General features: G+C 48.7%; 1 long non-coding RNA gene across 1 annotated transcript; it reads right to left on the minus strand.

Moving 5' to 3' along the window:
- Nucleotides 1–17,056: 17,056 nt before the first annotated feature.
- Nucleotides 17,057–21,050, minus strand: LINC02902 (long intergenic non-protein coding RNA 2902). Its single transcript, XR_008527623.1, has 3 exons — nt 20,981–21,050; nt 17,548–17,634; nt 17,057–17,418 (listed from the first exon to the last, which is right to left on the minus strand). It is a non-coding gene; the product is annotated as a long intergenic non-protein coding RNA 2902 (long non-coding RNA).
- Nucleotides 21,051–22,421: the final 1,371 nt, after the last annotated feature.

The following is a 22,421-nucleotide window of genomic DNA, read 5'->3' on the forward strand; positions in this document are numbered from 1 at the left end:
GTATGGTGGTGGGCACCTGTAGTCCCAGCTACTCAGGAGGCTGAGGCAGGAGAACCACTAGAACCAGGGAGGCGGAGGTTGCAGTGAGCCAAGATTGCGGCCACTGCACCCCGGCCTGGGTGACAGAAAGAGACTCTGTCTCAAAAAACAAAAAAAAATTTGCATTGAGGCCAAGTGTGGTGGCTCATGTTTGTAATCCCAGCATTTAGGGAGGCCAAGGCAGGAGGATTGCTTTAGCTCACAATCCCTTAAAGGTGCCATTTCTCTCCTGTGTTAAAATGTGCACAGTGACTGCCCTGATCAGTCACCACCGGGATGTGCTTGAGTGTGTATGTTTGTCTGAGTGTGTATGCTAATATGTATAAAAGTTTGTGTGTGTGAGGGAGTGTGAGTACATGAAAGTGCACGTGAGTGTGTGAGTCTGTAAGAGTGTGTGTGTCTGTGGGGCATGTGAGAGCATTGTGAGTATGTGTGCATGGGTGTATGTGTGCACAATTGTATGAGAGCATTGTGAGGGTATGTGTGCGTGTGTGTGTGTGTGTGTGAGAGTATGTGTGCATGTGTGCATGTGTGTGTGCATGAGCGTGTGAATGCAGGTGTGTTTTCTGCTCTGCTCTGATCACTTTTCTACCTGGCCTCTCTTCCTCCACATTTGCCCCCCAGAATCCCTTCTCCACACAACACCTGAGTTCTCTGTTTGTAGAGCTGATAATACCCTATGATTCCCCTGCCTAAAATCCTCCAGCAGCTTCCACCTGAGTTCTAACTAAAACCCAGCTCCTCACCATGCCCCATCAGCCCTAGCTCAGTGAGTTGGGGCGCCTGCCTGCTGCTCAGAGCCTGGCTCTGCCTCTCTCCCCTCCTGCTTGCCCCACACCATCAGCTTTTGTCCAGCCTGGGAGGGACCAAGCTCTTTGGCACTGTAAGGACTTCGTATGTCCTCCCAGCCCAGACCCCCAGAATGCTTTGTCCTCTGGCTGGTGTGAGTGTTCGGAAAGTCTGCATCTTCAGAGAGGCCTTTGACCCCATCTATATGGACTGATTACCTCCATCTCCCACTTCTAGAATGTAAGCTCATAAGGCAGAGCCTAGTGGGTCGTGTTCCTGGCCATACCTCCAGGGCCTGGCATACAGCAGGCCCCTGCAGACCCCGAAGAATCTCTGTGAAGGCCAGTGGTGGATGCACCGGACTGGGAATCCGAGCCTGCCCCTGCAGAGTTGCCATCATCCAGCACCTTAGACCCTCTGAGCCTCGGTTGCTCCATTTTTCTTTTTCTTTTCTTTCTTTCTTTTTTTTTTTTTTTTTTTTTGAGACGGAGTCTCACTCTGTCGCCCAGGCTGGGGTGTAGTAGTGCAGTCTCGGCTCACTGCAACCTCCACCTCCCAGGTTCAAGTGATTCTCCTGCCTCAGCCTCCCAAGTAGCTGGGATTACAGGCGTGTGCCACCATGCCAGGCTAATTTTTTATATTTTTATTAGGGACGTGGTTTCACCATGTTAGCCAGGATGGTCTCGATCTCCTGACCTCATTATCCACCTGCCTTGGCCTCCCAAAGTACTGGGATTACAGGTGTGAGCCACCGCGCCTGGCCCGGGTTGCTCTATTTTTCATCCTTCCACACTCTCTGGGCCCCTCCTCAGACCAGGCCCTAAGACTGCAGGAGCCAGCGTGTGCAGGCCCCATAAAATCAGAGGCTACTTCTGCAGCAATCCACTGAAAACGGAGTGAACAGACTGCATAAACCAGTTCATTCACAGGCTCTTAAGGCACTAAATGTAAATTAGATAAATGGTGCAATGCCTAATTTCATTCCTACCGTGCTTTTCCTTAGGCTAATTTGGTGGGGTAGAAACGCACCTGTATCTACAGCCTTTGTCCATCACCCACCTGTTCCTGTTGGAGGGGAGTGATGGATGGCCGATGAGATGAGGTTCCTTTTATTCCATATGGCCACACATTATCCCCTTCAAGCCTACACTTTGCAATGACCACTCTTCAATCTGTCTTTCTAGCTGGGGACTTGGGCCACCAGGTGCCTTTGGTTTCTCCTGGGCCTTTGTAAGATGCCCCTTTGATGTGTTCTTTCTCGTTTGTTTAAACACCACCATGGGATTCTTGCAGGCTGCAATCCAGACACCAACTGGGTGGCCTTGCTTTTTTATGCAGAAGTGTTGAGAAAGACCTGTCAAACTCTAGGGATAATTAGCCTTTATTGCTTCTCATTAAGACACAGATTGTCACTCAGCACAGATGTGACCCGTGGGGCTGGAGCGGCTGCTTCTCTGGCCTCCTGCCTTTCTCAGTTACCTGATTGGGAGAAAACTTTGATTTCCATCTTCACATTCCTTAGGTGAAACGTCACCATTGTTTCCCCACATGATGAGTGTGTATTTTCTTCAAGGAACATAGTCAGAACCTAAATGTTATATGATGTGGTCTGGCTGTGTGAGAACAAACAACTAATTAATTGGGAGGAAAAGGTAAAATAGCAATTATAGGTTAATGAAACTTCTACTCTCAGACTGATCGATACTGACTTTTCTTTTTAATTTTTGTATCTGGAGATAATTGTAGATCCCCAGGAACTTGCAAAGATAGCAGAGAGAACGCCCATACACGCCTCACCTAGTTCCCCCAATCTTTCATAACTATAGCACAATGTCAAAGCCAGAAAATGGGCGCTGCTTCAGTGTGTGGGTGTAGTTCTATGTCATCTTATCACACATGAAGATTTGTGTTACCATTGCAATCCAGGCACAGAACTGTCCCACTGCCACATAGCTCTCCCTCCTGCTACCTCTTTAGAGGTATACCCCTCTCCTCCCTCACAGCCCTAACCCCTGGCAACCACCACTCATTTGTTTTCCAAATATCACTGTGAGAGGCAAGGAAAAGGAACTCTCAGTGTGGCCAAAAGGCATGAAGAGGCATCTCACCAAAGAGGACATACAGGTGCCAAATAAGCAAATGAAAAGGCATCAGTGGGGCCTTTAGGGAAGTGGAAGATCGGATCACATGAGATATTGCTGCTCACCTATCAGCATGGCTAACATGAAAAACAGGGCACACACCACACACTGGTGAGGCTGCGGAGACACTGGCTCCCTCAAACATTGCTGGAACATGGTGCAGCCCCTCTGGGATTTTCTTTTTACCAACATGAATCTTTTTAGCTTTCATTCAATTACACAAAGCTCCCCAAATAGTAGGTCATTCAGCCTTGCCTATAACCAGAGCTTTTGTAGACTCAAGAACACTAACAAAAAAATTCCCATACCATCCAGGCCAGTCTTGCTCTAACAGTGTGGTTTGATGAATCTGGGTCAGGCCTGGGCACTGAGCTCACCACCAACACTGCGGGGGACTCTAAAGCCCAGCCAGGCCAGGCGCGGTGGCTCACGCCTGTAATCCTAGCCCTTTGGGAGGCCAAGATGGGTGGATCACTTGAGGTCAGGAGTTCAAAACCAGCCTGGCCAACATGGTGAAACCCCCGACTCTACTAAAAATAGAAAAAAATTAGCCAGGCATGGTGATGGGGGGCCTGTAATCCCAGCTACTTGGGACGCTGAGGCAGGAGAATTGCTTGAACCTGGGAAGCGGAGGTTGCAGTGAGCGGAGACGGCGCCACTGCACTCCAGCTTGGGAGACTCCGTCTCAAAAAAATAAATAAATAAAAATAAAGCACAGCCAGAACTGGGATCCACAGATCCCAGCAGCTGAGCTTGATGCACACCCCGAGGGACCAAGTGCTGTCCCTTCGTTCTCTCCCCGACACCCAGGCTGTGTGCTCCCTGGACTCTGTGCCCAGCCCCGGGGGGTTAGGTGAGTTCCCAAATGCCACGGCTCAACCATCCACGTATGCCCATGTGTTCTGATACTTAGAAGGCCCTGGCCTCCAATCTGGCAGACTCCAGCCTATCTACCCCTTTGGAGCCCCCCAGAGCCCTCCCCTCACTCCACCGCCATGCATACCATTTTGAATTCTAGTTGCCTATGGAAACCTCTCTTCTGCACTAGACCCTAAAGGGCAGGGTCCACATCTGACTCCTCCCATGCCCCCAACCTTTGGTACACAGAAGATGCTCAATAATGTCTGTAGGCTAAGCCCTTAGTAAGCCTGGCGAGGAGAGTGTTCATGCTAGCCCCATTTTGTAGAAAAGAGGGCACGTAAAGGGGTGAAGCCTGGGTTCCTGAGGAAGACGTTGGATTTTCCTCATTCCTAGGCAATGCATGCCTGTTGTGGGAAACTCAAAAAATATACTCAAGGAAGTTAAAAAATGTAAGCCCTACACAATCCCACCATCACCATCAATGGGCTGCTGTTGTAACTTTCCAGATGCTGTGCTGTGACAGCCTTGAATTTGCATATTGCTAAGAGGAAGTGTCAAGTTTAGGCTAAGAAACAAATGAATGTCAAAAGTGGAAGCACAGGGCTTGAAGTTCTAGGTCAGCAGAGCCTCGCTGCAGGTGTCATCTGCAGGGAGCGAAGGCGTCTGGACCCAGCTGTGAATCCTGCTCAGTGCCTGCCTGGGCTGTACCTGCTTTGCAAACTGGCACTCTCATATACATCTTAACAAGCACACTGGGGCCCTCCCTTTTTTTACTTTTTTTTTGAGGTAGAGTCTCACTCTGTCACCCAAGGTGGAGTGCAGTAGCGAGATCTCAGCTCACTGCAACCTCCACCTCCTGGGTTTAAGCAATTCCCCTGCCTTGGGCCTCCCGAGTAGCTGGGATTACAGGCATGCACCACCACACTCGGCTAATTTTTTTGTATTTTTAGTAGGGACGGGGTTTCACCATGTTGTCCAGGCTGGTCTCAAACTCCTGACCTCAGGCAATCCACCCGCCTCGGCCTCCCAAAGTGCTGGGATTACAGGTGTGAGCCACCACACCCAGCCTTGTTTTTACATATTAAAAATACCCAATCTGGGCCTGGCCTGGTGTAAAAAAAAAAAACCTTTCCTGGGAACTTGTATTACTTCAGTATCACCCAGCCTCTGCCCAGAGCCTCACGGGAGAAGCTTTGAGCACAGGTTTTACAGAGCGTGACAGACCCTTGGGCCTGGGAGAGCCTTGGGAAAGGAACATAAACTTGAAGGGAAAAAAGCAAGGCTCAGAAGTCAACACAAAGTGTGATAGCATTTCTAGAAAGTCCCACATAAGCCTAACTAAGCAATTTATTGTTTGGGGATAAATGCATGTTACAACTCTTTTTTTTGAGAAAAGATCTCACTTTGTTGCCCAGGCTGGAGTACAGTGGCGAGATCATGGCTCACTGTAATCTCAACCTCCCGGACTTGAGCCATCCTCCCACCTCAGCTTCCCCAGTAGCTGAGACCACAGGCATGCACCACCATGGCCGGCTAATTGTTTTATTTTTATCTTTTAGTAGAGACAGGGTCTCACTATGTTGCCCAGGCTGGTCTCAAACTCCTGGGCTCAAGCAGTCCTCTCTCATTGGCCTTTCAAAGTGCTGAGATGGCAGGTGTGAGCCACTGAGCCCGGCCAACAAAGTGAAGGAAAATGAAAAACAAATTTCAGATTGGGGAACAGCTAGAGGCAGCCACAGGAACAACTTGCAGTGGGTGTTGGGCAGCAGGCTGAGTCACTCCCTGGCTCCACTGGGCTGTGTGGTGTGCACAACGCTTCATGTATACCTTAAGTGACGTTCAAAAGAACACAATGCCACATGAAGCCTAACTCGGCAAGCCCTTTCTGTAAGAGGAGAAATAACCACCCATGCTCTTGTCCATTTTCTTTCAACAAGGGCCAGCATCACCTACTCCCCTCCCCCATCTCTATCTTCCTGCTCCGGCAGCCTCTGCACACAGGTATCCTCCAGGAGGCCAGGTGGGCACCAAGGTCCTTGAAAAGAAAGAAAAGGGAAGCGTAGTATTCCACAGCTGGTTCCCAAGAAAACAGCAAAACAACTGTGCACTCATTCTGAAGGACGGCAGACAAGACGGTTCCTCAACACATGAACTGGTTTTTCTTGATGAGTGATGGGTTTTCGACCCATTCCTGCTGCCCCTTCTGAGAAAACTGGGCAGCCCCAGGCTGTGTCAATGTCACGGGCTGAATTGTGTTCCCTAAAATTCCAAGACTGAAGTCCTGACCAGAATCTCAGGATGTGACCTTCTTTGGAGATGGGGCCTTTACCAGGAAATTAAAGTAAAATGAGGCATTACGGTGGGCCTTAATCCAATGACTGGTGTCCTTATAACAAGAGGAGATTGGGACACAGGCTTACACACACATCCCTAGGGAAGAGGGAGAAGACAGCCATCTACCATCCAAGGAGAAATGCCTCAGGAGAAACCAAACCTGCCAACACCTGGGTCTCTGCCTTGCTGCCTCCAGGATGGCAAGGAAATTCATTTCTGAGGGTTCAACCACCCAGCCTGCAGCACCTGCTGTGACATCCTCGGAAAATGAAGACTGTGTGCCCTTTTCTCTACCTCCTGTGGTTCGAGGGCAGACCCAAGCCCGGGATAAAGCACACTACGTTTGGAATTCACTCCCACACTCCTTAAGGTAGTTCCTACATAACCTTTGCTGAATTCCTCTAGCTTTCCATGCCTCCGTTTTCTCACCGGTAAAGTTGGGATCCTACGGCCTTCCTCATGAGAGCTGTTAAGAAGATTGAGTTCACGTGAAGTTTAGAACAATGCCTGACACAGAGAAGCACTCAATAATGATGTTGGCTACTATCACTATTTTTAATAGGAGACTTTTATTCATTAAGCAAGTATTTATTGAGCATCTGCTATGCCCTAGGGACAAACAGACCTAGATGACACTCATCTCCTTTAGTTGAATGGACCTAGCTGCAGGTACTACTTGGCCTGGAGGGGACCCGTCGGTATCCTCTTGGCTCCAGGAGCATCTCCTATTGCTTCACCCCAAGGGCCTGAATTGTTGCTGGTGTACATTAGGCACTCAACACCTGCACAGTGAAACAAAGCCAGAAGGCTGACCCCCATTGGCTCAGTTCAGCCCTTTCCTTGCTACTGCTCAGATAGAGCTTGCAGCCTCCCTCTTGCACAGCTGGGCAAGGGCAGGGCAGCTCTCACTTTTCTGCGAACGCTGCCCCTTCCTCGGTCCCCAGGTTCAGTGGTCCCTGGAGCCCTCACAATCTCAGCTCACTGCAACCTCCGCCTCCCGGGTTCAACTGATTCTCCTGCCTCAGCCTCCCGAGTAGCTGGGATTATAGGCACCTGCCACCACGCCCAGCTAACATTTTGTATTTTTGGTAGGGATGGGGTTTCACCATGTTGGCCAGGCTGGTCTCGAACTCCTGACCTCGTGATTCGCCTGCCTCGGCCTCCCAAAGTGCTGAGATTACAGGCATGAGCCACTGTGCCCGGCCAACTCACCTTTTCTTTATGGAGAAAATGGGCTCTGTGCTTCGGCTGAGGGTCGGCTACATGCCTGCATGAACCAAAGGAGTGAGAGCGAGGCTACACGCACAGCAGCTCTGCAGACTCCAGGGCTGAATGCTCCTGAGGGCAGCACAAAGCCCTGTAGGAGCAGTGAAGGGGAGGGTCTGCCTCACACTCGGGTATTAGGAAGATCTGTGCCCCTTCCCCCTAAGGTAAAGTTTGACTTGGGCCTAAAAGAGGGTATCTGAGTTTGACAATGGAGAAAGACTCAAGACCAGGGGTCCTACAGGGCCTGTGTACCTCCAACAGGGGAGGCTGACCCCAGCTTTAACTCGGTTACCTCATCCTGCCACCATAATGCTGCAACCTCCTTGAGTGAGGCTTCTTGTTTTTTTGTTTTTTTGTTTTTTTTGGACAGAGTCTCACTCTGTCACCCAGGCTGGAGTAGCTGGGACTACAGGCATGCACCACCACGCCCAGCTAATTTTTTTGTATTTTTCATAGAGACAGGGTTTCGCCATGTTGGCCAGGCTGGTCTTGAACTTCTGACCTCAAGTGACCCACCCTCCTTGGCCTCCCAGAGTGCTGGGATTACAGGCATGAGCCACCACGCCCGGCCGAGTGAGCCTTCTTGCATGGTACATGTTAGGGCCCCTGCAGGACAGAGCCAGCAGGTCAGCTTTATGGGACCAGTACATGCTGCTGAGGTCCTGCTCACTAGGAAGTGTCATGGTCCTCAGCCTTAGGCCCCAGTACTCATCAAAAAGGGACTCATGGGTGAGAATGACCAACATGGCTTGTGTCCTTGTAGGTCAGTCAGGGAAGGGCTGTGCTGTAAGGCTGAGATCAATGTCCCACCTTCAGCCAAGGGCCAAGGCGCCCCGGGTCTCCACATAGGCAAACCAGAAGAACTGGTCCCTTGGGCTCCTTGGAGTTACCGATCCAGGGGACTGCAGCAGGACTAGGTCCACCTTTGCAGTTAACCATGTTTGATAACAGCACTTTAGAGTTCATAACTGCACTGTCTGAATAACCATCACAGCCGCTGCCATGAACTGAACTCTTACTATTCCAGGAACAGCTCATATTTTTCAGACTTTTAACAGTATGATTCTTGAAGGTTTAGGTCATTCTTAAAGTTGATATGCAAATGACAAAAAAAAAATAGCAAGAAAAGAAAAACAACATCTTTTTTTTTTTTTTTCTCATGAACCTACCTTCATTGTATCTGAATATATGTACCGTGCAAGAAGGCTCGCTCGGACTGGCGCAGTGGCTTATGCTTGTAATCCCAGCACTTTGGGAGGCTGAGGCAGGTGGACGTCATGGCTGATTGAAAACTGAATTCCCTTAAAGTACATGTGATGTTCGAGACATTCTGCTGGAATGTAGAATTGAAATTCAGGCTGAGGCAGCATTTCCATAGTTCCTCCTGGCCCCAGTCAGTTATGCACAGATGGTACAAAGGGTTCATTCAGCAGGAGAACCTGAAGCCTAGCAGCCTGTCCGAACCCTGCAGCAGGTAAGAGGGGGTTCTGTTCTCGTTTCCTTCTGCTGCCAATCCAGTACTTTACAATCTAAAGAAGAATGCAAATTTCCAAGAAAAGCCAGATAATCAATTAACTAAAGTATCGTATTTTCCTTTGTAAGTGATTTTCAATCCTGTCTGGAACAAAGTGGGCACACATATATACATGCATGCATAACATGCGTTAGCTAATGAATTATGGTAGAAGACTCTTCTTACTTATTTTCCATCAGTCAACCTATAATCATGCTCATTAAATTTGTGATGTAAGAAACTGATTTTGTGGGAAAATTTGTTTTTGTTTTTGTTGTTTTCACCTTTTAGTGGGCAGATCTTTGGAGAAGGCCTGGAGAGGAGCAGCTGGCAGAGGCGGCTCCTTGAAAACAGAGCAGCACTCGTGGCCAGGTGTGGTGGCTCACGCCTGTAATCCCAGCACTTTGGGAGTCCAAGGCGGGCAGATCACGAGGTCAGGAAATCAAGACCATCCTGGCTAACACGGTGAAACCCCATGTCTACTAAAAATACAAAACGTTAGCCGGGCATGGTGGCGGGTGCCCGTAGTACCAGCTACTCGGGAGGCTGAGGCAGGAGAATTGGCGTGGACATGGGAGGTGGAACTTGCAGTGAGCCGAGATTGCGCCACTGCACTCCAGCCTGGGCGACAGAGCAAGACTCTGTCTCAAAAAAACAAAAACAAAAACAAAAAAAAACAGAGCAGCACAATTGCCCCTCAGCCCTTCCACTGGTCCCATGAGAGTAAGCATTTCTCCTGGGCACAGCCTGTTTTCGTCTGTGTCTGTATCCCCAGGCATCCGTCCATGCCTGACCCTTGCGAACTGGTCATAGTGCTGATGAATGAATGCACTGATGAAAGAATGAACTGGAAAACCCAGTTTCCTCAGTACTGTCAAATTCTACTTTCCAGTCTTCTTTAGCACCTGCTCAGACCAGCAAAGAGCAGAACTTGAGCCACAGATGGTGATCAGATTTGGGCAACGTGGCCCCATATATGGGTCTATCTCCTACTAGGAGCTGGTGCAAGTGACAGGGAAAAGTCCCAGAAAAGTCTTTCTTGGTGAATTAGCCTGTTTGTTGCAACACTTTTGTAGATGTAATTCCATCTCTTTTTTCTCTAAAGGAACATGCAGAGAGAAATGAGGCAGGGACAATTGGCTCAGGTGTTGTCAGATAATGTCCCTTGAGAAGTCCCTGTACTGCTGAGACCTCTCCCATTGCCCAGTCCATAGTCAGAGGCCCCAGTATCCCCATGCTGCCCACCACGAGCTCCCTGTGTTGCAACAGTAACTTGTGCCCCAGCGCTTGCTCCCCCTAAGCTTCTTGGAAGTCTCTGTCTGACAGCCCTGTGTCTTCGCACAATGTCTGGTATGCCATGAGAATTTAATAAGTAACCAGTAAGTGATAGGATGAATGTCTATTTGTTGGATTGTGCTGTGAGAGTGGTAAAGGTCTACATTCTCCGTGGATCTAAGGACTGTCTCTCTTTTTTTTTTTTTTTTTGAGATGGCGTCTTGCTCTGTTGCCCAGGCTGGAGTGCAGTGGTGCGATCTCAGCTCACTGCAAGCTCTGCCTCTCGGGTTCATGCCATTCTCCTGCCTCAGCCTCCTGAGTAGCTGGGACTACAGGTGCCCACCACCATGCCCGGCTAATTTTTTTGTATTTTTAGTAGAGACAGGGTTTCACCATGTTAGCCAGGATGGTCTCGATCTCCTGACCTTGTGATCCACACATCTTGGCCTCCCAAAGTGTTGGGATTACAGGCGTGAGCCACTGTGCCTGGCCCAGAACTATCTCTTAGTCATCTTGATACTGTTAGCACCTAGAGTTGTTCTTCAGTAAACGGCAAATAAATGCATTCCTCAGATAAATATCTTTCAATACCTTAAAAATGAAACTAATTTTACTGTTAAAGTTATTCAGTTATAGTAATCCTTTAAAGGCAATGAAAAGGGAATAAACCCTAAAACCAAAAGACCTGGGTTAAAATCTCACTTCTATGTAGGGAATTTGGTCCCATTGTTAGACTTAGCCCCCAGCTCAGAATTGGACAGAGAGAGGTTGGAAGAGACCCAGAGAGGCTGTCCTGTGGAAAATGAACATCTTGAGTGTCTTGAGAAAATTAGCAAACCTTGCTGAGCTTCAGTTTCTTCCCATGTAAAATAATTCCTGCTATTGTCCATGCAGGAAACATTGTATTCTGCACAGCCAGCAACAGGAACAGCAGAAATGTCATTCTTTCCCCTGTGTTTCAGTCTCTTCCAATTTCAGATTATGAGTTTTGACCAGATGGTCGCTAATGGTTATTCCAGCTCAACATTTGCTAATTTTCTAAAAACTAAAGAAAGGAGCTTGGGGGTGTGTTTTGGGGCAATGTCTTGCAAGACTGAGATATGAGGGGGACATCAGATCGGGGGCCTCGGGGAGTTAAGGTCAGGCCTAAGTTATGTTCTTGCCCGTCTCTGCCCTCTTCCTCCCCCAACCTCGCTGTCCTCATAGCCAACCTATTTTAATATGCTTGGCCTGATCCCCAGCTAGATCAATTTCATTTCAGGAACTTTGATACCTGAGCTGTGGCTCTGGAAACTACGTCTCCAGAGGCAACACAGTTCACCAAAAACTAATTGCTGGTGTCAATTGGTGTTTAAAAACTTAGACACAATTTCAACCAAAAGCAGATGCTTGACATTTTAATGGGATATTACCACATTTATGAATTCTGATACGCCTGAAAAAGTATTTCTTAAGGAGTTTAAGAGACCGTCTTTGTTACTTTTATGAACCCTGAGGTATACGGGTTAGCTCCTCATCCTCTAGTAGTAGTTCACAGACTCTGCAAAGCATGTGGCATGATGGAAAGAATGAGACCTGAAATGGGAAGGAAAGCCCCATGTTCAAAAGTTCATTCCTTCTCCTACTAATTTGTTACTTAAGTGTCGGTTTCTTCACAGTGGAAATAGATCTTTTTTGCGCACCTTGTAGGATGCCATATGGCTTGGAAGTAGACAAGCCAAACACCGAGCTTCACACCTGGCTCTGGAACAGAACTGTTAGCTCTGCTGCCTACCACTCTGCTGTTCTCTGATCATAAAATGATTCATTGTTGGCTGTGCACAGTGGCTCATGCCTGTAATCCCAGCACTTTGGGAGGCTGAGGAGGGTGGATCATTTGAGGTCAGGAGTTTGAGACCAGCCTGGCCAACATGGGGAAACCCCATCTATACTAAAATTACAAAAATTAGCCAAGCGTCGTGGCTCATGCCTGTAATCCCAGTTATTGGAGGCTGAGGCAGGGATTGCTTGAACCCGGGAAGCAGAGGCTGCAGTGAGCTGTAATCATGCCACTGCATTCCAGCCTGGGTGACAGAGCAAGGCTCCATCTCAAAAAAAAAGAAAAAAAAAATTACAGGCATGGTGGGCTCACGCCTGTAATCCCAGCACTTTGGGAGGCCAAGGCGGACGGATCACCTGAGGTCAGGAGTTCGAGACCAGCCTGACCAACATGGTGAAACCTGTCTCTACTAAAAATGAAAAAGTTATCTGGGCGTGGTGGCGCATGCCTGTAATCCCAACTACTCGGGAGGCTGAGGCAGGAGAATCACTTGAACCCAGGAGGCGGAGGTTGCAGTGAGCTGAGATCACGCCATTGCACTACAGCCTGGGCAACAAGAGCGAAACTCCATCTCAAAAACAAACAAACAAACCAACAAACAAAATGGATTCATTGTCATTATGAAAAAAAATCAGAAAATAAAGAAGTAAATGGTAATTACTATAATGCTGGCATCTATATTCCAACAGTGTTAATATTCAGTTCATATGTTTTTAACCTTAGCATAGATTTTTAAAATACTTTGAATTGAGCTATATAAACAATTTTTTTTTTGCATTTCATATCTCATGAGGAGTATTTGTCCATATTACTAAGACCACGTATGAGCATCACTGATGACTGGCTACGTCTCATCCCATCATAGGAATGTGTCATCATCGCTATGATCATTCTCCTATTGTTGAACATTTCATTTTCATGTTTTAAAAATCTTGGCTCTTATGAATAACTCTATAAGAACTTTCTTGTAGATAAATCTCTGTTTATACCTTTTATTATTTTCAGACTTGTATGAAGATTATTATTCAGTCAGACCTAAAGCTTTAGATACCAATTGCCCTGTAGCTTTCCAGAAATACAACGCCAGTCAGTGTTCTCTCTCCCTGGAGGTTGTCTAGTAACTAAGTTGAGCACAGTAACTTAAAATCTTTGTTAAATATATAGGGCAAGGCTGGGCATGGTGGCTCACGCCTGTAATCCCAGCACTTTGGGAGGCCGAGGCAGGTGGATCACGAGATCAGGAGTTCAAGACCAGCCTAGCCAAAATATTGAAACCCCGTCTCTACTAAAAATACAAAAATTAGCCGTGTGTGGTGTCAGGCACCTGTAACACCTGTAATCCCAGCTACTCGGGAGGCTGAGGCAGAGAATTGCTTGATCCCGGGAGGCAGAGGTTGCAGTGAGCCAACATCATGCCACCGCACTCCAGCCTGGGCAACAGAGTGAAACTCCATCTCTCTCTCTCTCTCTCTCTCTCTCTATATATATATATATATATATATATGGCAAAAATGGATAGCTCCTTATCACTTTTAATTTGCCTCTCTCTGAATCTTCTGCTGTGTTTGACGATGTTATAGGCTGGCATCATGCCCAGTTTGGCCAAGAAGAATTGGTCTCCTGGTCAGGAAGGTCTTTTCCCTACAAATTCATGGAATGACCAAGGGACTCTCCAGATGTATCTAGTTAAAAGAATAATCTGTCTGTCTTGCACAGCACACTTCCTATCCACATTTAGAATGTTTATGCTGAGAAAGCACCACTGTTTATATTCAATTGACCAAGCTCAGGAAATGGTTCATCAAATTGGCCACCCATTTAATTTTCTTGGGATACAGTCTTCATGATTATGCAGTTCCTAAATTTAATAAGTCTGACTTATTAAATTTGTGTGACTATACACAAATTTTCTTTCTTTCTTTTTTTTTTTTAATTTTGAGACGGAGTCTCGCTCTGTCGCCCAGGCTGGAATGCAGTGGTGCGATCTTGGCTCACTGCAACCTCCGCCTACTGAGTTCAAGGGATTCTTGTGCCTCAGCCTCCTGAGCAGCTAAGATTTCAGGTGCATGCCACCACACTGGCTAATTTTTGTATTTTTAGTAGAGACAGGGTTTCACCATGGTGGCCAGGCTGTTCTTGAACTCCTGACCTCAGGTGATCTGAGCGCCTTGGCCTCCTGAAGTGCTGGAATTACAGGCGTGAGCCACCACATCCAGCCTATTTTTTTTAACTGATATCTTCGTGCCTGGATGTGAGCTCAGCAGATGAGTTCCTGCTCATATCTGGGAGGGAGAGAGCCATGTGAAAACATTACTTGATGGGTTTTATGAAGGACGTAGGAGGGGAACGACAGTGGGGACCTGTCCATCCTGAAGGGGAGAGAGCGGTATTCTTGGAGGACAGCACTAAGCAAATCTTGAGGCATAAGCAGGGCACTGCAATAATGAACACCTTCTTACACGTTTCACAAAGGAAAAGTCAATGTGTTGCTCTTCCTAAAATGTTTTCGGAATTGTTTGTCATCAGCTACGTGTTACTGTGGATTTGAATTCTTTCCATAATTAAAATAAACTCTAACAAGTAAAAAAATATTTTTTAAAAAACAAGATGATGGGGAAAGGCTCTTTAATCTACTCTTTGTGTTTGTAACAGAAAGGAAACAGAACAGAAAACAAACCATCGAATTGAAACCAGCACTTTCCTGCAGGTTAATGAGACATCCTCACAAACACTAGAAAAAGCAGGTCACACCTCGGTGAGGATCCCATCTACCCACACACATCCCTCTTTAAAGGCCCTGTAATAACGAATCTGCTTTTGGTGGGGTTGTGAGTGAGCAGGCATGACCCACCCCAGTCTTCCTCTAGGGCTTTTGCTCCTGCTGTGAGCTGATCCCTGAAGCTGGAGGGGCTGTACATTCCCACCTAAACCATTATCTCCCCTCCACTCTCAGCGCAGGGCAAGTGCAACCTCACTCCACTCCTCTCAGACATCAGGCAGGCCACCAGTCCAGGAGCTAGGAATGCAGGGGTGAAGGCTGCCTTTTGCAAACAGGCAAATGGAATAACTCTGACAAGAGTTGGTGTCTGGCAAACCTAGTGGCATCCAGCAAACCTAGCCTGTGGGCAAGACGAGTGTCCTGTCCTGTTGTTTGGCGACTCTGGTGACTCTCCAGTATCACGTGAAAGAAATATCTCCTTTCTGAGACAATGTACACCTGCCTGAACTGGCCTGAAACGAGAGGCCAGTTCTCGTTTCTCCCTCGGTAACATGTGGGTGACGGGATTCTGGATGCAATTTTTCCTATTATCTTAACTTTCAGTGCACTGATTAGATTGTTATTACATTTAATTGGGGGGAGAAACTGGAAGAAGGCTATAGAACTTTTTTTTTTTTTGAGACTGAGTCTAGCTCTGTCGCCCAGGCTGGAGTGCAGTGGCGCAACCTCGGCTCACTGCAACCTCTGCCTCCCAGGTTCATGCAATTCTCCTGCCTCAGCCTCCTGAGTAGCTGGGATTACAGGTGCATGCCACCACGCCCGGCTAATTTTTGTATTTTTAGTAGAGACGGGATTTCACCATGTTGGTCAGGCTAATCTCGAACTCCTGACCTTGTGATCCACCCATCTTGGCCTGCCAAAGTGCTGGGATTACAGGGGTGAGCCACTGCGCTCGGCCAGAATTTTTTATTACTATGCACATGTTGCAGGAAAATGAATAAGTTAGCCTGCCTTTCCAGTATATGAAAATCTGAATTGCTTTGTGTATATGTTTGAAAAGATGTACAGGAATATATACTTAGAGTCCTGCCATAACCAGCTGCTCTTGAGCATTTGTTTCAGTGGGCACCCCCCACCCCCATCCTGCACTCTTTAGGCTGCCACTGGCTGCCCCCACTGCACAGTCCTCTGGGGACCACCCCGGAGGCTGTGTGCAGGGTCAACCAGGAACCCCACCTGCCCACCCCAGGACCAGCGCAAAGGTCCAGGAACCCACACCCCCTCCCCAACCCATGACGCCTACTGCCACGGGCATTGTGGTCCTTGTCCCCACTGCCCAGTCACTGCCTGGTGCCGCCTGAGGTTGCCTTCCTTTGGCTGGTCTGGGCAGGGCCCTCAGGAGGGAGGCCAAGATGTGCCCATGTGAGCACCTGCAGGATGAGGTCAGTGCACATTGAGGCGACAGGTAGGGCAGGCAAAGGGCAGGAGATGAAGGAGCAGGGATGGTGCAGGGGAGGAAGGGCTCTGGAGACGGTCAAAATGAGGGGTGGGGATGCCCCTGGATGGAGGCATGGAGGGAACCTGCATCCAGCAGGGATGCTGCCGGGTAAGAAAGCTCAAGGGAGGGGCGAGTGTAGGTGGGCTGCCCCACCACAGGCTGCTTCCTGAGTCTGGCCTGTCCGTCCTTGGTGGCTTTGGCTCCCCAGACCCCAAGAGCAGAGGCCAGCATGGACACGACCCAAGTAAGCAGGCAGCACTTGTGGGGTGGACAGGGAGGGGGTAAGGAGTGCTGTCACTGCTCTGAGCAGCTTCACAGAAGCAGGCCCTATAGGCAGCCCTCTGGCTGGAGTTCTAAGGGCCTCGAAGAAGCGGGTGGCTAGGAGGCAGTTCTTGGCATCCTGGCCTCCAGGAAGGCAGGTACACACTGTGGGAGCACCAGCCTTGTCCTCCAGAGCATCACAATTCAGTGCTGAGTCAGGATATAGATGGATGTGGGAGGAAACCTTGAGCAGCCAGTGAGCCTCTGTGCACCAGGGCACCCTGTAGCCCCTGCCTTTACCAGGGATCAAGAACTGAAGGCCCAGCCAGGATTGCTGGCTATAATCACCCTCACCCAGCACAGCTAGAAAGCTGTCCCCACCCAGAGGATGGGGGATGCCCAGAGTGCCTGGAGGATGAAGACCATGGAGGATCTGAGCCCACTCACCCAGAGTGACACCTGGGCTTCTGCAGAGCCAGTCAGGACATCAGGACGCTACGTTGAGCTTCTGGGATCTGGTGGGGAAGCATGGGCATCCCACTCAAGAGATTTCAATGCAGCTCCACACCTCTGACCATGATCCCTTGTTCCTACCTTCTCTCTCAGGGGTCCCCTTTCCTTTTTTGCAACTCACAATGAGTATCCCGGCCTGAGCATCCTTCCAGGGGTCAGTGAAACCATTTATGTATAGCACCTTGCACCGTGCCCAGCTGAGCCAGTGAGATCCAGTGTCTTCCAAGACACCAGCCTTCTCTAGGGTAATTCCACATGAATTCTGGGCAGGTCCAGCCTCACCGATTGCCTTGAACAGAAATAGCAGCTCTCTGCTTCCCCAGCAGGCTCTGAACACTTCTCTGCATTTTTTAAATGCTTCAGGCACTCCTCTGAAAGACTCAGCATCAGCTATGTGTGAAGCAAGAGGGGTTTTAGTAAATCCCGAACCACTCAATACCCTCTCCAGGATATATCCTCAATCCACCATGGAATTTACAAATGAGTAACAAGTAAGAAGGTGTGCTGGCATGGGGGCACCCAGCCCTGAACTCAAATATTACCTCTTTGCTGAATAGCTGTGTGGCCTGGGCAAGTTGCTTAACTTCTCTGAAGTTGTTTCCTTACCTGCACAATAAGAGCAGGCATTTAGGAGAAGGTTAAACGGAATAGCATCCATGAAAGTATTAGGTATAGTTCCTGGTGACCATGAGCTTCCTTTTCCTAAGAGCACGGGAACCTTTCCTGTAATCTACAAATGGGAATATCTGAGGTAACTCAGGTGGGGATTCTAATTTCCATTCAGCCATGGAGGGTGCATCAATGGCTTGGAACAAAGCCGCCCATTCGCCAGCCACATTTGGGGGAACATCCCTCGTACCAACCCATAGATAAGGCACTGGGAATGTAAACATGAATATGGCTTCTGCTCTCGGGTAGCTGACAGTGTGGGGGTCTGGGATTGGGGTACATACAAAAGGGTAAAAACCAACTAGAACACAAGGAGATAAATGCAGCAACTGCCATACTCATCTAGTGCTTACCCTGTGTCAAGTGTTAAATACTTCCCAAATTTCCATTCAGTGAATGATCACACATCCCTACAAGGAACTCAGATATTAACCCCATATTTTTTTTTAAGACAGAATCTCACTCTGTCACCCAGGCTGGGGTGCAATGCGCGATCTTGGCTCACTGCAATCTCCGCCTCCCAGGTTCAAGCAATTCTCCTGCCTCAGCCTCCCGAGTAGCTGGGATTACAGGCACACACCACCACGCCCAGCTAATTTTTGTATTTTTAGCAGAGACGGGGTTTCACCATGTTGGCCAGGATGGTGTCGATCTCCTCACCTCGTGATCTGCCTGCCACGGCCTCCCAAAGTGCTGGGATTACAGGCATGAGCCACGCACCCAGCCATTAACCCCATTTTAAGGATAAGAAGAGTGAGGCACAGAGATGTTCCAATTTTGACAGCTACAGAGCGGCAGAGTAAGATGTAGACCCAGGCCGTCCCGCACCCAGTTCATGCCCTTGATCACTTGTACCAAAGACACTTGACTAATTCAATCAGCAAGTACACAGGCCTCCAGAGGAGGGAAGTTTAATTCTATGTAGAATCTTGCAGGCTGAGTTCGGGAGTAAATAAGGCCTTGATGCACAGAGAAAGTGGGAGAGGCATTCCAGAGAGAAGGCACAGGTTGAGCGAAGATGCAGTGGCAAGAAGCTTGAAGGCCAAAGGTCACATAGAGGGACAGTCCTGGAGGGGATGTGAGGAAGTCAGGACAGGGACAAAATGGGAATGGAGGCCTCCAACGTCCCACTCACTTCATTACAGGAAAATCTAATTATGCTATTCACAGATGGGAAAAGGCAGCCAGGCAGCAGAGGGGCAGCACCAAAGGAACAAAGGAGAACAAGGGAAAGGTGTCCGTGTCTGCAAGATGAGGTGCTCAGAGCAGGGGATGCAGGGCTAGCTGGGAGACGCGTCTGGAAGGGCAGTGGGTGAGGGCCAGAAGTGGCTACATCTTGGAGGTCATGGGGAGCCCTTGACATACCCCCAACACCACCTACCAAGACTGACACTGTCAGCTGTGTGGCAAGCAGCATGCACAGTGGGCTACTGTGAAAAGACGCATGTGCTCAAGTGCATGTGTGTACAGAAAGAGATGTCCAAGGGTATCAACAACACCTTAGTGAGACTATCTTGAGGCTCTTGAGACAGGTTGACCATTTTCTTTCTTTTTTTTTTTTTTGTGGGACAGAGTCTTGCTCTGTTGCCCAGGCTAGAGTGCAGTGGCGCGATCTCCACTCACTGCAACCTCCGCCTCCTGGGTTCACGCCATTCTCCTGCCTCAGCTTCCTGAGTAGCTGGGACTACAGGCACCCACCGCCATGCCCAGCTAATTTTTTATATTTTTAGTAGAGACGGGATTTCACCGTGTTAGCCAGGATGGTCTTGATCTCCTGACCTCGTGATCCGCCTGCCTTCGCCTCCCAAAGCACTGGGATTACAGGCGTGAGCCACCACGCCTGGCCATTTTCTGATACTTTTCTTAAGGCTTGCTAGTACCTTCAGGCTGCTATAACAAAGTACCATGGACTGGATGGCTCGCACACAACAGAAATTTATTTATTGCAGTTCTAGTGGCTGAAAGTCCAAGATCAAGGTGTCAGGACATTCGCTGTCTGGGGAGGGCCCACTTTCTAGTTCATTGATGATGCCATCTCCCTGTGTCTTCACATGACAGAAGGGGTGAGTGAGCTCTAAGGGCACTTATCCCAGCACGCAAGTCAAGTGCTGAGAAGCTATGCAGTCCCTGAAGGCCCGCTCCTGGAAAGAAACCTCCATGTTTCTCTTTGTTCTGGTCTTGACCAAATCTAAACAAGTGAAGGGCAGTTCTTGAGCCTGTGTAGCCCCCTAACCTGGGCTGAGCTCCAAACACACCTGGATCTTTGCCTTTCTCATCTGTTAATTGTGGCCAATAAAAATACCTTCCTTCGGCTGGACACGGTGGCTCATGCCTGTAATCCCAGCACTTTGGGAGGCTGAGGCAGGCGGATCATGAGGTCAGGAGATCGAGACCATCCTGGCTAACACGATGAAAACCCCGTCTCTACTAAAAATACAAAAAATTAGCCGGGCGTGGTGGTGGGCACCTGTAGTCCCAGCTACTCGGGAGGCTGAGGCAGGAGAATGGGGTGAACCCGGGAGGCAGAGGTTGCAGTGAGCCGAGATCGGGCCACTGCACTCCAGCCTGGGCAACAGAGGGAGACTCTGTCTCAAAAGAAAAAAAAAAAAAACTTCCTCCCAGGTTTTAGTCGTTTTTTCCCCGGCACCCCTGCTTGCCACATGGTAAATGTTCAATACAACTAATATCAACAATGACTCAAGTTTATTGATTACCACCTCTCTCTTTCCTCCATGGAGTGCTTACTGGGAGGATGGAGTCTCTTGGGGCGGAGTTTTCTCATACATCAGCATCAGCCATCGCGAGACCCCACGGGCCAGCAGTGTGGACAGGGAGACAAGTGAGGCCTCCCAGCCAGAACAGCTCAGCCTGCCAGGAGAAGCAGAAACCCCCAAAGTAATCACTTCTCGAGCGCCTTTGAGACCCCAGATGTTGGGAAAACAACTATTTTCCCTTGTGTAAGACATGCCCAGTTTCTTTCCCTCTCCTAAACAAATCAAATACAACCCTGAGCCCTCCTCCTTCCAGCCTGGCAGAAAATCCAGCCTTGACATTCTAGGGACTCTCTCTGCCCCACAGGGAGTTACTAAAGCCCTGGGAGCTTTTTCAAATTTTGATGGATAACAAACATTTAAAAAAAGACAAAAAATCAAATTATCATGAAGTGGACACGCCCATGTAACCACTTCCCAGGTCCAGAAAGAACAACAGTCATCCAGGACCACCCCCACATCCCTCCCAGCATCCACACCTCCCAGGCCCCACAAATGACCACTGTCCTGACTGCTGCCTCCCTCCCTGGGGCCCGGCCAGAGCCGTCTTCCTTCTGTTGACTCTGTTGGTGTCGTCCTCATCCCACTGCCCGGGTGACTCGTCTGCCAAATGCAAGATTCGAATGGGGAGAGGAGTCTAGCGTACCTCCTGAACCCCGAGCCCCAAAGCAGGAGTTTTAGCCACATAGCTTTGGGTTTTCCCAGGATCCCTCAGGTGCCCTGCCTGGGGCGTAGGATGCCAGGGGACAGGAGCTCTGCTCTCATGACAGGCGAATCCCCTGGTTCTCCTGTAAGTGCGGAGATGCTGGGGTAGTTCCCACACTCAAATATTCTCCGAGCCAGGGCTGGGCGCCTGTGGGAATCCCAGCAATCCTACAGTTTCACTCAGGTCCTATAATTTCCCGTACCCTGCCTCTATTTCAGGGACCTGCTGCTCAGAATGTGGACATGCAGATGTGGTTTGCCTGTGTTGCCATTGCTCTTGTGAGTTGTAAGGCAGTGATTACCGGCTCTGTGGGCGGCAGGGAGCAGCCAACTGGATTGATGGCACATTTTTAGCTTATTTTAAAATCAGTAACAGCATTAATAAAAATCCTGTGCCTTCCCATTTACTTTTTCTTCCAAAAGAAAAAATACTGTACTTCCTAGCAGTCTGTGGCTGGAGTGGGAAGAAAGGAGAAATCATTCGAAAGAGGAATATCAGAGGAAATTTAGAAAGGACCCTAGGCCATCTCTAGCTTTCTCATAGCAGTGACCCTGTTCCTCTCCCCAAATTGGGACATTTTAATTTTTTTTTTTTTTTCAAGACAAAGGAGTCTCGCTCTGTTGCCCAGGCTGGAGTACAGTGGTGTGATCTCGGCTCACTGCAACCTCCACCTCCCAGGTTCAAGCAATTCTTGTGTCTCAGCCTCCTGAGTAGCTGGGATTACAGGTGTGCGCCAGGACACCCAGCTAAGTTTTTGGTATTTTTAGTAGAGAAAGGGTTTCACCGTGTTGGCCAGGCTGGTCTCGAACCTCTAACTTCAAGTGGTCAGCCCACCTAGGCCTACCAAAGTGCTGGGATTACAGGCGTGAGCCACCAGCCCGGATGATTCACTTCTTAATAAATCATCCAACACAATGATTTGGTTCCAAAACAGATAACATTCAAACACTGTTTCCTCTAGTTCATACTGTAAGACAATGTGTTTTAGATACATTTTGCTTGAAATCCACAAACTTGTCAAATACCCACCTGGGTAGAGAAGGACAGCAGAACTGAAGGGCAAGAGGGCTCATCCAGACTTCCCTCCCCGAGCTCCCAGGAGAAGGTTAATCACTTCCATCTAAACCAGGCAGGGCAGAGACCTAGGAGGCAGGAAGTCAGTTTAAAGGATGTGACATTGGCATTTGCCCAGTGGGTGATGGGAGAGGGAGGTTGAGGTCGTAACACTTCATTTTCATTCTGCATCT

Source organism: Pongo abelii, chromosome 6, assembly GCF_028885655.2.
Source record: "Pongo abelii isolate AG06213 chromosome 6, NHGRI_mPonAbe1-v2.0_pri, whole genome shotgun sequence".
Taxonomy (NCBI): domain Eukaryota; kingdom Metazoa; phylum Chordata; class Mammalia; order Primates; family Hominidae; genus Pongo; species Pongo abelii.